This window comes from Candoia aspera, chromosome 5, assembly GCF_035149785.1.
Source record: "Candoia aspera isolate rCanAsp1 chromosome 5, rCanAsp1.hap2, whole genome shotgun sequence".
Lineage (NCBI taxonomy): Eukaryota > Metazoa > Chordata > Lepidosauria > Squamata > Boidae > Candoia > Candoia aspera.
The window spans coordinates 21,093,767-21,109,428 of record NC_086157.1 but is presented as its reverse complement, the minus strand read 5'-3'; the positions used below and the strand labels follow the sequence as shown (position 1 = coordinate 21,109,428).

The following is a 15,662-nucleotide window of genomic DNA, read 5'->3' as shown; positions in this document are numbered from 1 at the left end:
CAGAGTGTCATCTCATGGGATTCAGGATGAAAGCCCTTTTTATCAGGGTGCCCATCCTCTGGAACATCATCCCCTGGAGATCAGACTCACCCCAACCCTGCTGGCCTTTTGTTAGGCCTTGAAGACCTAGTTTTCTAATTGAGCCATATAAAATAAATAAATAAATAAGCAAGCAAGCAAACAAGGCATACACGTTCTCCAACGAGCAATTTTTATCAGATGTAAAATGCAGGTGTTTTTTTATGGTTTAAAAATGAAACCATCTTTCTTGAAATACCAATGTATTTAAGCAGAAACATAGACTTTCAGTGGGATCTCTGTCTCTGTCTCTATCTCTCCTACAGCCAAGGACAGACTGGGTGGTAGAGTTATCATTCTTTTTTTCCCCCCTTCATCTGAACTTAAATTCATGTTATCTTCAGATATTCTAGTGAACAAGGTAAAATCACAGTACTCCTACATGATACACTCTTGCAGATGATCTCAACTCTGAACACTCATTGCAATTCTTCTTTGATGTACTTATATATTTTGGCATTAAGTAAGAGATGGATTATAACTTGTCTTTAAAAGAATCACTCAGGTTTAAGCTGAGCAACACCAGTTATAAGCAAGCTTTTTTTTATTTTTGTACTGTAGCATAGCCAGTGAGGCCATAAATGGGCCATGCACCAGTTCAAAGGCAGTGCTTCAGAGTTACCATTCTTTATGGTATTTACTTTATGGTATATGTGGTAAATGAGTTTATAGTGTGAATATTTGGGTATATGAAAAAGAGAAGATAGTCATCTTCCACAAAATGTACACTTTTTTTTCTTTTTAAAAACTCATTCTTCTTTGTTATGAGCACCAAACAAATTGAAAAATGCATTGAAGAAATAGTTCAAGAGATAAAGAAAATCTCTCTTCCCAATATAATCATGGAAATGATTAAAAGAGAATGCTTTAAACCTTTTTATAATGCATTTTTTTCTAATCTTCTACTGCATGATTTTAAACCTTTTATGAAGAAAAGTAGAAAATATCAGATTGTATGTCTTTCAAACTATACCATTAGACAATTATAAATTGTGAATATGGATACTTAACCACACTGTAGATAACAGTTATATTTTTCCCACTGTACCATCTTAACAAAAAGTATCGTATTATGGTTTATGAGACATGTTCAGCATATGTTGTATTGAATATATTGAATACAGAATAGAATTCCAAGAATCTTTTCATTATTCAACTGTGGTATATTAAAAAAAATAATAAAATAATAAAATAATAATAATAATTGAAGATAAAAATGAATGGAAATCAAAAGGTAAGTGGAAATTTAAAAAGAAAGAAAAGATTTGGTAACAGGAGAAAAACTCGTATGTCAAGCCTTTCTCCTGTTATAGGCAATAATATAAAAAATTGAAGAGAACAATATAATTGCATTTGTAGTTTAAAAATAGTGAAAGAAATTTTATGATTTTCAACTCAAATGGCTTGAAAACATTTGTGGAAAACAAAGTTATGTGGAAAACAATGTGTGTGATATTCATTAGTACCTTTAATTTATAATGTAGTTTTTACAAATAAAAATAATATGCAAGAAAATCCCATGAATAGATAAATCATTGGGACTATAATATACTGTATGTGTCTTTGTGAAGAGAATGAAAGTCCAATAATACAGCAGACATTTGAATGGGTACAATTTGTATTACAATCTATATCATTTCAAGATGAGGGATGTCAAGTACCAGCATGAGAATGTATTTCTTCTTGAGAATTTACAGCTATTTAATCTCCATTAGAAAACACTGATTGACTCATCTTCAATAGTTCAAAAACAGAGGTACCATAATAATGAAAGGCCCTGATGGTACTCTACATTGTTTGCTTTGTATATATGTATGTATGTATGACTGTCTTGTTGGCAGATTGCTAATAAAGCGTTTGGCCCAGGAGAGATCAGAAAAGTCACACACCAGGCATTTCTATGAAAATAATTTTATTTACAGAAAGCAAAACATATTTAAAAGCTTCTGCATTCTTTCAGGCTCTCAGTGAGAGCTGCTAAAAACTCTCTACATGCCTACACAGAAGGGAAACAGAAACTAAAACAAGTCCAGGCAAGTTGTTCCCCCCAGGTGCAAAAAATAACATTCAAAAAGGGGACAGTTGAATTCAACCTCTTCACCTGGCCAAAATGATTAGTTACCATAGTAACCTTAATCTGTAGTAGAAAACATGAACATGTCTCAGTCAAGGTGTTCCTGAGAGATGAACAAAATTATTGCTGATTGGTAAAAGCAGGGACCAGCAATATAGTTCTTAGGTATACTACAAAATGCACAACACCTAAATGCCTCCTAACCACCCCCCTTTTTTTAAAAAAAATGAGATTAAATTATATCAGGAGAAAGAAATTAAAGAATACTTAATTGTTAAGCCAGTATGTCTTGGTGTGACAATGTCAGAGTCAAGCCTGCCTCTGACTCAGAAAGCAAAATGTCTTCCGAGTCAGAGGAGGAAATATAAACTTACCAGGTTGAAACTGGGAAAACAATACGCGAAGAGGAACCAGCAGCATGGAAAGAGTCCAAGGCACTGATTGGCCAGGATTTTGTGGGAGGATTTGAATCCTCCAATCAGCAAGCACCAATGTTGGGCAGAAAAGCACGTGAAGGCAAAGGCAGCCCGATTGGCTGCAGAAGGGTCCAGTCACGTGAAGGATCAGGATAAAAGGCAGACACGTGAAGAGCGAGCTGCCAGAGCAACCGATCCTCCAAGCCTGCAGCTTCAGCAGAAGAGTTCCTACCTGCATCAGAGACAGCATCTGTTGCCGAAGAGGAACCAGAGCCTTCACTCTGTTCCAGAGAGGACACTCCTGCTTCTGCTGCCATCGAGGATTTTGTATTCACCGTGCCCAGCAATCACAGCCTTGGAACTCTGCGGTCTTTCACACAGTGTCCTTGTGCCTTTGATTCTCCATTCTGCTCAGTGTTCTGCTTCATGTAGCAGCTCAACCATGCTACAGGTGCTCAGCCTTGCTCCAGAGTTTCACACCTATCTCATTGTGAACTCATTTCCCAGCCTTGTTCTAAGGCTCCGGTCCAAAGAGTACAGCTCAGTCCAGAGCTTCCAGTCGAGTCCAGCCTTGCTCTGAGTTTCCCACCTTGCTCCAAGTCTCCAGTCCAGAGAATCCAGCCTAGTCTGGGGCTCCCAGCTGAGTCTAGCCTTGCTTGGAGTTTCCAGACTTGTTCCAAGCCTTTAGCCCAGAGAACCCAGCCTAGTCCAAAGTATCCAGCCGAGTCTAGCCTTGCTCCGAGTTCCACTCTTGCTCCTAGTCTGCGACCTAGTCCTGAGTTTCTAGTAAGGTCCAGCCTTGTTTCCAGTTCATAGCCTTGCTGCGAGACTCCAGTTACTGGCTTCCAGTTTGAGACCTGCATCTCCACCTGTAGCAGCACCTTGCACTCCAGTCTCTTCCAGCCTCCCAGTTTCAGTTAGAAGGTCTGTTCCGCTGCCTTGTTGTGGCCCAGTTGGGCTTGTTGGGCTTGTCTTCATATATCAAGGACTTATTTATTGTAAATAGTTATTTAATAAAGAGTATTTTTGATATTACTCTGTCTGGTTGCATAGTCTGAACAGGACAATTTGGTTGAGCTCCAATCGCTTCAAAATACCTAAAGGGAATATCTTCAAACAAAACAGAACAAAACAAAACAAAACACGAGATAGACAAAATGTTAAATCCTTACATCAATTAACTTAGGGTAAATTGATCATCATTTTGTCCCTTTCATTCCCTATTTTTTCCTTCATTTCAGATTTGATTTGGACACATGCTGAAAGTTAAGCAATGATTCAAAGTTTAGACATTTTGTTCCCTATTTCTCTGTCTACATATCTGTATATATTTGTTTTCTGCTGAGGATCCATCTCCATCTCCATCATGTCCATGTCTGTCTGTATGTCTATCTATCTAGTTGGTGAGTGTATGTGTGACAGCGACAGTTTATTTTTCTTCTTTATATATATAATATACTTCTTTTGTCGTACTACTAATCTGTTACTCTATTTATTTATTCATGGATCCTTTTGTGTTCCCTGGTTTTGTTTTTATTTTTGCAGCTTGTTAAAATAAATGTTCTGAATAAAATGGAAATTTACAAAGATGGTAGTATCTAAATTGGAAACAGTGCTTCTGACTGGGGTTCTGTTTCCAAGCTCTAGTTATAGCTTAGATATTTTGGAGGCTACATATTCCATAACACTATGGCATCTCACCATGCCACTATTTCAGCAAATAAGACTGGTACAAACAGAATTTTCTCCAATTTTTGAGTTTGCAGAGATCTCATCTAATTGCTTCCAGAAATTAATGTATTTATTTCTCATGAAGTCAGGAAAAGCTTAGCGCCAGATAACAGTCAACCAAGGTGAATGCAACCCATGTACAAATATTAAATTCATTCATAGCATCAAACATTTAGTAAAACCAGTTATATCCAGTTTCAGCTATGCTATCATATAGCATTTGACTTTTTTTTTTTGTAAAAGCAAAATTGTGTTCACCTCCCCAGTACAACTCAAAATCACTTTCCACATGCTTATTTCTCCATCCTTTATTGTATTGCCATATCTCTACTATTCCTTCAGTAAACTTATAAATGGAACAAAATCTAAGGGGGAAAAAAAAAGCACTTTTATTTTTCACCAATGACTGTATTTAATATATTGGTTATGGAGGGCAGCAATTAGTGAGAAGTGTGGTTGTTCTTATACAGTGCCCAATATCCATTGGTGCAGAAACGTTTGCCTACAATGAAATGAATTACAGATGATGAACCAGCAAGTGCAAGTCAGAAAACACCTCTTTGGATGCAAAGCAAAGGTTGTCTTCATAGCAGCATGGGGACCAAATAAAAGATGATATTGTACCTTCCTGCCATTAAGAAATTACCAGTGCCTCATACTTGTTCTAGGATAAGCTGATTGTGCAGATCAGCCTCAGAAGCTCAAGCCAAATGCACAGCACTCCTGTCTTCAACTTTTCCCACAACTCCTCTTTGGGATAAGTTTAGCTGAGAGGGAGATACTAGTCTAAAGTCACCCAGTGAGCTTAAATGGCTGAAAGGGGACTTGAAGTAGGCAGTTTCCTGACTATTTCATTTCCAGTGCAATATGTTTTATCACTACTATAAAGAATAGCCATTATCTTTAATGTCTTAATTAAACCAATATGGTTATTTTTCCACCTCGGTGTTCTATAAATCTTAAAGAAAAGTTGTCCATGACATCATTGTGTTCCTAGAGCTAAGTGCCACTGTCATTGTAGGATTTTCTCTTCTCCGTACTTTTAGTTTTAGAGCATTAAATAATCTGTTAGCAGTTTTTATATTCTTAGCAGTAGCTGTTGGGCAATGTATTGAAATGAGATGCATGAATAGCTTGCCGTATCTTCCTTTATCCCCCAATGTCATGGAAAGAGAGTAGTAAAACATATTCATGATTTTTAAAAAGAAAGATTTATAATGAGAATGTGGTTTTCTGCACTGCTATTTATGTGCTTGTAGTTCTTCTGTTTCAAATGAATTCTCAGAGGAAGACGGAGCCTAGCATTGCATTTTTTCTTTTCTTTTCTTATATGAAAAGCTCTTGTTTTTCTTAAATCATAATCTATTGGATTTTTCTCCTCAAATAAACAAGCAAACAAAGAAACTGACTTCACTCTCCCAAATTCAGCAGCTGCTGCATGCAAACATAAATCAGCAAGGTCAGCTGAGTTTTTAATTCACTTTACTACCCCCCTACCCCTGAAGCAAACAAAAGAAAGAAAGAAAGAAAGAAAGAAAGAAAGAAAGAAAGAAAGAAAGAGAAAGAGAAAGAGAAAGAGAAAGAGAAAGAGAAAGAGAAAGAGAAAAGAGATTGTATTGAATCTGTAGCCACCAAATGGGAAGTGGTGAAATACAAGCATTGCCTGAAGAACAAAGTATAAAGTTTATATCTGCCAATTTGTGGATTTATTTATTACATTTCTAGAGCCAAATTATATTTACAGTCATATTTACATTATGAAAAGAAGAAACTATACATGAAATTGGTATAATTGTTCTAATGAGATTATTCTTTATATGTATCATATACGGAGCAGGTTATTCTTAGATTGAAGGTGGTTTTCTAACTAAACCTGGATTTTTATTGGTTTGTTTTTTTGTGCCACTTTCTATAAACAGAAGAAATGTTGCAGGGCAGTGAGTTCATGTGAAAAAAAAATCCTTGGTGGTATCATATTTTGGATATCTGATTATTTATTTATTTATTTATATTTCAAATTTCTATCACTGCCCATCTGTCCTGAAAAGGGGACTCTGGGCGGTTTACAATCAGAACTAAAACACATATTTTACAATATAAATAACTCTATAAAAATAGATTAAATATAAAATATAAAATCCAGCAGCGCAGATCTTGTTAGTTGGGAAGAGATCTATAATAGCCACTCCCAAGATCAACTGGTGCCCCTCCCACCCCAAGCGAGGCGGCAGAACTAGGTTTTTAGATTCTTCTGGAAGTCCGGGAGCCAATGGGCCTGTCTCACCTCCGGGGGCAGAATATTCCAGAGGGCGGGTACCACTGCAGAGAAGGCCCGCCTCCTAGACCCCACCAGGTGGAATTCCTTTATCAGCGGGGTTCATAGCATGCCCTCTCTGCATGACTGTGTGGGATGTTAGGGGGATGTGTAGATGTTAGGGGGATGAGGCAGTCCCTCAGGTAGCCTGGTCCCATGCCATATAGGGCTTTAAAGGTCAAAACCAACACCTTGAATTGGACCCGGAAGCAAACTGGTACCCAGTGCAGCTCGCGCAGCAGTGGTGTCACGTGTGCTGATCTTGGGGCACCAATAACTGCTCACGTGGCCGAATTCTGGACCAGTTGAAGCTTCCAGATACTCTTCAAGGGTAGCCCTGTGTAGAGTGCATTGCAATAGTCTATGTGGGAGATGACCAGGGCATAAGTGATTGTTTGGAGGGCCTCTCGATCCAGGAAAGGGATTATCCTCTTCACAGTTTGTGATGTCTACATTTGTAATTGAAACTACTATTCTACCAAGGGCTGTTCTCATCTTAACATTTCAACTGAGATCAAAAAGGGAATAATAGCTAATACTCAGCTAATCATTGAAGGGCAAGACTTACATGCAAAATAAACTTGAAGGCACCCACTCAAAAGAACTCCGAGTAGAATACAAAATATAATATGTCCATTTCTTGGAATTTTGAAGTATTTTAACTTATGTTTAAGAAAAAACATTTTTTTCCATTTATTTATTTCCTCACAAATTTATTCCCAATAGAATATTTTAATACATTTTATTTATGGAACTAGGAAAATATTTGTTAAAATTAGGACCTTAACTTTTTCCAGATAGGCTATATCAAATAAGCTTATTAGGAGAAAAGTTATCTATCTTCAGCAAAACCCTTGTTTTGTACACATGGATTGCATCTGATACATTGATCTGGATAGCTGGGAAATGTTCACACATTAGAAACACATGCACCCAAAACATGAGGGTTGAATGAACAGATGGCAATAGTGATATGCTAAAAGGATGGGTGTATTTAATATCTGTTCTTTCACTTTAACTGGCAGAAAATTGCTTTGTTGAGAAATATTGTGAGTACATGTTTGTGCACTTTAAGCAATGCACCACAATTGAATTGCTGACTGTGGAAGGAGTCCCTCCAATTGATATTGACCACTTAAGGTTGTTTATGGTATGACTGTGCTGATATGAGTACTGGGCATTGCTGGGCCAAAAAAATACAAAGACTGTGAACCAGGAAGACCTGACTGATGTGATCAAGAATGAAGTAGGTCACCTGTGACAGCCACTGACAAGTTTGACATAAGAAACGTTGATGAACTGATTGACATTTGGTACATCAGGCAAAGGGAAATTGCTATCAAGCCTGGCATTTCACAGGAATGTGCAGAAGAGGTAAATCAGTGGGATCCTCTTGGGTGGCTTGTGATGCATGAGGCAGCAAAATTGTCATGTTGCAGCAAAATTTCCTTCTGGAGCTTCCAAACTTTGCTTAATCTTCCCTACGTCTCTTTTTAAAAATGGGTGTTACAGTGGTACTGATCCTGATTTGAGAGACAAGTTTGTGATTTTTGCTAGCAGATCAGCAATTTCACAGTTGAGTTGTTTAAGAACTCTTGGGTGGGTGCCATCTTTTGAGGGAGATGGGCAGTGATGAAATTCGAAATGTAAATAAGTAAGTAAGTAAGTAAAGTGCTGATTTGTTACTGTGTCATGAAGTCTTAGAATACCTTCTTTTGTTACTTTATGTTTCTTTACTTGGTCCAGTTGCCTTCTTGACAAAGTTAGTATAAGCTCACATATGTACTACATCTTTTGTAGTAAAGAGAGATGCAAAGAATTCATTCAGTATCTTTGCAATCTTCATATCCTCTGAGCATCCCTTTTGTTTCATTACCAAATTATTTTTGGGGTGGAAAAGTTATATACATTTTTAAGATTGCTTAAATGCTTTATTTATTGACCAAGTAATGTATGAAATGTGTTATTGGGTCTATCTCAGTACAGCCAATATTAGAAACTACCCTCTTCTCCACAAAAATAAATAAATAAATAAATAAAAAATCACAATCAAATTGTATTATCATTTCAGCATTTAACTAATTCCCAATTCTGACTTGCAATTTGTCAATCTGCTTTATCTAACTCCATCTGACTTTTTTGGTAGTTGTTATAGCTTTTCCTTTCCTACTATATTTATATTTTTTCCTTTCCTTTCCTTTCCTTCTCCAAAGCGGGGGGGGGGGGGGGGGGAGTATGAAAAAGTTAGCTGATTCCTGTCAAAACCTTTGGTGCTCTTTTATTTCAATGTAGTTCTCAGAGGACTAACATGTTTCCTGATTTGTTGATCTATCTATCTATCTGCAGAGTCCTCAGTGATCTCTGAGCCTTTCACACTGAAGATGTTGCCTAGTCTGGCAATGAAACATCTTCAAGAAAACAACAAGGCTCAGAGAGCACCAAGGACTCCACAGTTCAACCCTGAGCTACAAATATTTGCCTCTCTCTCTCTCTCTCTCTCCATCATTCCATCATTCCATCTATATGCAAAACTGGTTTATGTGGAAAGTGACAAATTGCTCACATCATAGTCCAAGAGGAGGTTCAGCATTGCCTGAAGAAAAATGGAACTTTTCAAAGTTCTCCGGAACATTCCCATCCCAGATCAATACATTTTACACATTCCTACTTTTATCTGTGAGACAGCACTCAAAATGCAGTCACTAGAGCAATCACTAAAATATATTATGTGCACATTTATATATTGCGCTTACATTCCATTTTTCCTCCAAGGGGTCAAATCCATCCTTCCCACACCATTTTATCCTCACAATAACTTCTGTTAATTTCCCTCTGTCACACAACATTTCTTTCTGAGGCATTTTTAGTGCAGAACATTGAAATTGCTGGTAAGTGTCAAGATAAACTGCATCATCTCATGTGTTGATAAAATCTTAGCTAAAAATAAACAGCGTGTCAACAGTGTCTACCACCAAGAATGAGCACCATCACTGCATCTAGCAACCTAATTGTCCTCTCTAAGATCATGCCCCCGTGTTTGGGGCAGTGGTTGAATTATCATGCTACATCATTAAATTTACTGAAGAAAATCCTGTCCTGCCCAGCTAGGCATGCCATAAAGGTGAGGGGAGTCTAAATGAGGAAGGAAGGAAGGAAGGAAGGAAGGAAGGAAGGAAGGAAGGAAGGAAGGAAGGAAGGAAGGAAGGAAGGAAGGAAGGAAGGGTTGGTTCACACTTCCAACTAAAATATAAATTAGATTTTGATACAGTACTTTTCCCCCCTTTTTAAATAGCCTTTTCCCTTTTCAAGTGTACAGGTATCCTCTACAGCTTCTTACATAGTTTTAAAAAACTGACAGGGAACTTCAGGTCCCTTCATCCTCATAGCCTGGACATAGAGCTCACTCTGTGATGAAAAAGAATGAAGGAGAGAAAAGGTTTGCTTGTCACTCTGATGTCCTCTTTCAACTTTTGCCTTTTGGATCTCTGCTGCACCTTTTGAAGTGTTGGTGCAACTTTATGGCTGCCCAAAATGTTTGATCATAAGAGGAAATAAATACCAGCAATCAAATACCTACATGTACTGTCTTGTGAGAATTGTCACTAGGTTCTGTCTTCATTTTGATTGAAAAAAAAGGACTTTTTTTTTGTGGATGCACCATGCAGGGGTGTGTGTGTGTGTATGTGTGTGTGTGTGTGTGTGTGTGTATGTATGTATATATATATATGCTGAATGACAACAGTATAAAGGAGAATTTGCTGTTTTCTTACTTCCTTCTTACCCTTGCAGACATCTATGCTGGGGAAGTGGGTGAGACAGGGGAAAAATGAATATGACTGAAGTTATTTGCAGCCTGGATTCCTTACAGAGTTCAGTCATCATTAGATCAGATAATTATGTAGCATCATAATAGTCGTACACACACAGACACACAATGACAATGAGTGTTTTATATCCAGGTTCCTTTTGTTTAAATGATACAAATATATTCTCAGTCAGTGATCCCCCTTCTCTCTTTATGAGATCAAAACAACCATCAAGCAGACTTCCATTATAACTTTCAGTGGATTGCATTATTTATTTGAACTATATTGTGTGTAAGTATTTGTGTGCATATATGTACTTTTATATAGACACAGTAGATATAGATTTTTATACCACCACATACACACACACACACATACATGTGGCTGTTCATATATAGATATAGCTCTGAAGACCCACACATTATTTCTTCATGACACTTTGCAGAACTTACATATATGTAAGAATCAATGTCACATCAACTCCACTGATTTCATGATGGGAATAACTGCAGATAATTAGAGTGCACTGAAAGAGAAATTAGTAGCATGTCTTGATCTAGTTACCAGAGATGGGTGCAGATATACCTGGTTACAAGGAAACCTGAGTAGCAATGTCACTACAAGTTGTTATATAGCCTCCTAGTGAAAGCAGTACTGACAAGTGGGAAAGAAACTGAACTAAGGGCTCTTACATGAACTACTAACCATGAAGGGGCATCACATCAGCAGTCCTATGGAGAGCAGTCACATGAATGGATGACATCTTGGCAGAAAAGCAGCCTGAAATCACATTTTTCTGTTCCCCTTCAAAAGAGCTATTTCCCAGCCTGGGCCAGCATGAGTCCCACTGTTGTGTTTTAATTTGCTCAAGTCAAAGTCTCTGCTTCTTTCGCTGCTGTATGGAGCTGCCAGCATGCCTCCTTTCCTTTGGTCACTCACCCTTGCTTGCCATGCTGTTTTCACAATGCCTTTATCTGAAGAGCAGAGCAATGCCTCAAATGTAGCCCCCACCATGAAGCAGCTGCCAAGCATTATGTTCTCTATCTCCAAAAGTGGTGCTCTGAAGGACCAGTTCATCTGTTCCTATCTTCAAGTGTAACTGGTGTGCCAGTGGCGAGGGAAAGTTAAAGTTGGTCAGAGAAGACTAGTGAAACACTGGACCAGTGAAAGGCTGGACTTTGCTTTTAAAAGTTTACTGGTAAACATAAAAAAAAAAAGAGAGTGAAGTTTTGCCAGTTACTCATTCTAGCCCAAGATAAAGAAAGAAGGCAAACTTTTGATGTTTCCCAGTCATCAGTGATCCACCAGTAGTCCTGCTGGAAAGGAGGATGAGGAAAAGTCAACAGAGTGGGCTCATGAAAAAAGTTCTATCAATGGAAACCACATGCCCTCAAAGACCAGTCCATGATAAGGAAAGAGATTGCCACTTGCTTTTCTGGCTATGGCAGGAGTAAAGAAAGTAAAGAATACACCCATTTGGAAAGCATAGTAACCACTGTCCAAAACACCTGATCAGACTCACTGCCAAAGCTGAAGAATCAACAGCAATGTCTTAATCTGGCTTCATTTCCAGCCAATTTCAGCATGGGAGAAAAGCAGCTTAAGGCTGCCATATGGGGGAGCCCTAAGTGGCTTTTCATTCATTACTGCAGAATTTACTGCTGGAAACAATGGGAAATTTAACAAATTGTGAGGCTAGTGTAGTGGAGCAGAAGCTATAAACTTGGAGACAGTCTGTGAGGTTCTCTGCTTATTGAGTTTAAAAGCAGGAGCTTAAAAAAACCCTGAAAAAATAAAATAAATAGATTGTCCACTTCTCTGCACAGTACAGCACAATGCAGTGGAATTCAGTCCTGATTTCTCAAGGAGGCTGCCATGCCAAAAACTATGGCTCAAAACAAAGATAAATCTATCCCTAAATGCATATGAAGTAAGTAATGATATCAACTGCTATGTGGAGGCAATTTGTTGTGTTTCATATGAGTTTCAAGCATCCACAGACCTACATATACAATAAATATAATGGGGTAAAAATGACACCTCTCTTTGCACACCACAATCCTCTCAAGTTCAATGTTTTGAAGGAAATAGTTGAAACAAACAATGAAAGAGATAAAAGATGGCTATAACCAGAGAACCAACATACCCTAACACATAACACAATCATATTCAGGTGGGCACATATCTTTCCTAACCCAGAGCACAGGGACAAAGCATGACTCCTTTGAAGGATAGCAGAGAGTAGGCATGCCTCTTGATTCCCATCAGATGGTATTGTTTTAAAGACAGGACCCAGAGCATGCCCACTCTTGCAGATCTTACAGTGGGTAGAAGCAATGGAAGACAGGCAGTCCTTCAGGCAGGCAGGTGTTTTAAATACTTAAAAAATATTTCCTGCATATTTAAAGTAAACAAACCAACCTTTGCCTAAAAGAAGAAGCTTTTAGTTCCTTCTGCTGATTTTCTATTTGCAGTGAGTATCTGTATTTGTTTAACTCAAAGAAATATAATAAACATTGTCATCTTAATTGTTCTATTTCTGCAGCATGACATAGTGCAGTTCTTTGTAAAATTCTCTTTTCTTCTGCACAGGTATATACAATTTCTGATGCTGATCCCACTGATAAATGTTGACAATCATGTTAATAATTGTAATGGAAATGGTAATAAATGCAATTACACATATCCTCATTTACAGGTACTAAAATAATTGGTGTTAGGATTTTTGATGCCAAATTATGCTATTCTCTACTAATAATTGGTGTATCCAGTTGAAAAAGTAGAGAGACAAAAAACAAAAGATTAGTGTAATAGAATACAGATCATATTACAATAATAGAAGTAAGAAGTATATCGTCAGCATTCAAAAGAAGATAGCAACTATTGGCTAAATCTATAATGAAGGTTGAAGTTGGAGAGAAAGAGGGATGGGAAATTAGCTAATAAAGCAGAAGGAAGATAAGAGGATTCAGAGACTAAAATCTAAATAATTTCATCTTCACAGCTGGGCATAATAACTTACATGACAAAAGAGATGAAGAAACAGACTGAGAATAAAATAAATTGATTCCAGGTATTTCCTACTCCTAAACAAATGGAGAGATTCTGCAAAGTTTTTGCTGTAATATGAGTGGGGCTTTGTGTTTGTTGTTGTTGTTGATTTGGTTTGGTTTGTCTGTTTTTAAGACCACAGCACTCAGATGATATGGATTGATCCTTCCAAATTATACAAGAATAAAATCATCCTATATTTTTAAACAATGTGCATCTATTTAAAATATAGCGGGGAGTAGAGAATGTAGAATTTCTAGAAAATCCCCCCCCCCATTGTGGGAGGAAGGACAGAACATTTTGAAAAAATGAAATGCATGCAATAGTTGTATGCAGTATTTATATTGCGACTTTTATTTTTTCAGGTATAATGTTGCTACCTAGTGCCAAGCATTTTAAGACCTAAAAGAACAGATCCACCAATTGGCAGTTCTCAGGTCTTTCTCTTATGTAGCCCATTAGGTCTATATTGGAAGCTTTTGAAGACCATCACAGAAACCCGGATTTGATAATGGAAATGCCTCTAGCCACCATGACACATGGAACTCTCCAGATGGCATCTGATAAATCACACGTTGATTTAATAATAATAAAAAAAAAACTAGCACTTGGAAGATTGCCAAATATCAGAAAATGTCCTGCCTTAAATCTCGTAAGTCTTTGGTTGGGGACCACATTGTTTCATCAAGCATCATTTTGTTGTAGACCAAAAATCAATCAAAGGAATAAAGGGCTGTAACTAAGAAGGATGAATCCTTCTAACCTTTATGAAAATAAGTAGCAGTGCTTGCAGAGGAAGGAAAACATTTATATCCATGCATTTAAGGACTGTGTTATATGGGTTGTCACTGATATCAGGAAACTAGCAATTGTGCAGTAAATAAACCTGTAAAGAAACACACATAACAAATTATAAAAATCTGGGTGATTTTTTTTTTTTTAAAGAAAGTTGAATTCCACTCCACCACATCTTCAGAAGAGCACTAGTGGTTGGTTTTTACACCAGTAGGTAAAACTGAATAAAATGGGAAGGATGGCAAGGAATTCACCAAGCATTTAGTGAGGAAGCAACACTACTGTACCTGTTGCTGAGGTGTGTTGATGATAAGTCATGTGGGCTGTGCAATTTAATCAATATATTTTCCTGTCAACTCAAAGATGGGAGAAAAGCTAATTAGCATGGCCGTGTGGAAGAGCTCTGTGAATACACTACCAAGTTTCCTTTGAGACTCTCTTGAGATCTTAGATGCACAGTATTTTGTCTTAAAAGCATTCTCAGAAACAAAAAGTTCTTTACTGAGTTACTAATCTATTATATGTTAGAGCAAGCTAAAATAACATCAGAGGATCACAGATTAGTTTAGCACAGCATAGGATTCACAGTTAAGCCACTGACACATCTCTCCATTAGGGCTTATAACGTAATCATTTACCAAACCATTATAATGACCCAGTGGGTGGCTAAGAAGGAAAGTAAGCCTTCTATCTCATATGAACTAATATCAACCGACTTTTTATTTGTATACCATTCTTAATCTACTGTCCTTACTAATTTATATTCAAATGTATTTATCAAAGAGTGGACTGCAGAGATAGATTTACCCAGAATAATACTTCCTTTATCTAGAATATCTATACAGTATGTTCTATTTATAAACTACCATCCTATTTATTATATAAAATACTTAGATATTTTATCTAAGACACACACAAGAAAGTTCTGACACATTATATTTTATGGTTCTTTCTGGCCCTGATTTTACTAATACGATGACACCAAACACGAAGCAAAGGAATGTAGGTTGCTTTCTGTCAAGGTACTAGTTAATTTAACTGTGACCTGTAGATAAGATTATGCCTAGAGATTTTTATCATGTTTATGATCCCTTGTTAGATTATATATTAAAACTCTAGCTAATATAAACTCTCATAATTGACAATGATATTAAAAAATAAAAATAAAAAACGTATTTCCAGCTGAAATAAAACTCTAATACATGAAATGTACTACAAGATTATTTAATTGAGTCTTATTTGATGGATATCGGGTGGTTTTTAAATACTTCCCAGATTGTCTCTGTATTTGATTTGGCTTATATCACCAAATGCTTTTAATTTGAATGTCTTGTGTATTTATATTTTGTATATTTGATTAACTAAAATTCTCATTCAAATTAAATTCTGCAGGCAGT

General features: G+C 37.1%; 1 non-coding gene across 1 annotated transcript; it reads right to left on the bottom strand.

Moving 5' to 3' along the window:
• Nucleotides 1–551: 551 nt before the first annotated feature.
• Nucleotides 552–689, bottom strand: LOC134499420 (small nucleolar RNA SNORA76). The gene has a single exon (XR_010068141.1). It is a non-coding gene; the product is annotated as a small nucleolar RNA SNORA76 (small nucleolar RNA).
• Between the last annotated feature and the right edge of the window lie 14,973 nt (nt 690–15,662).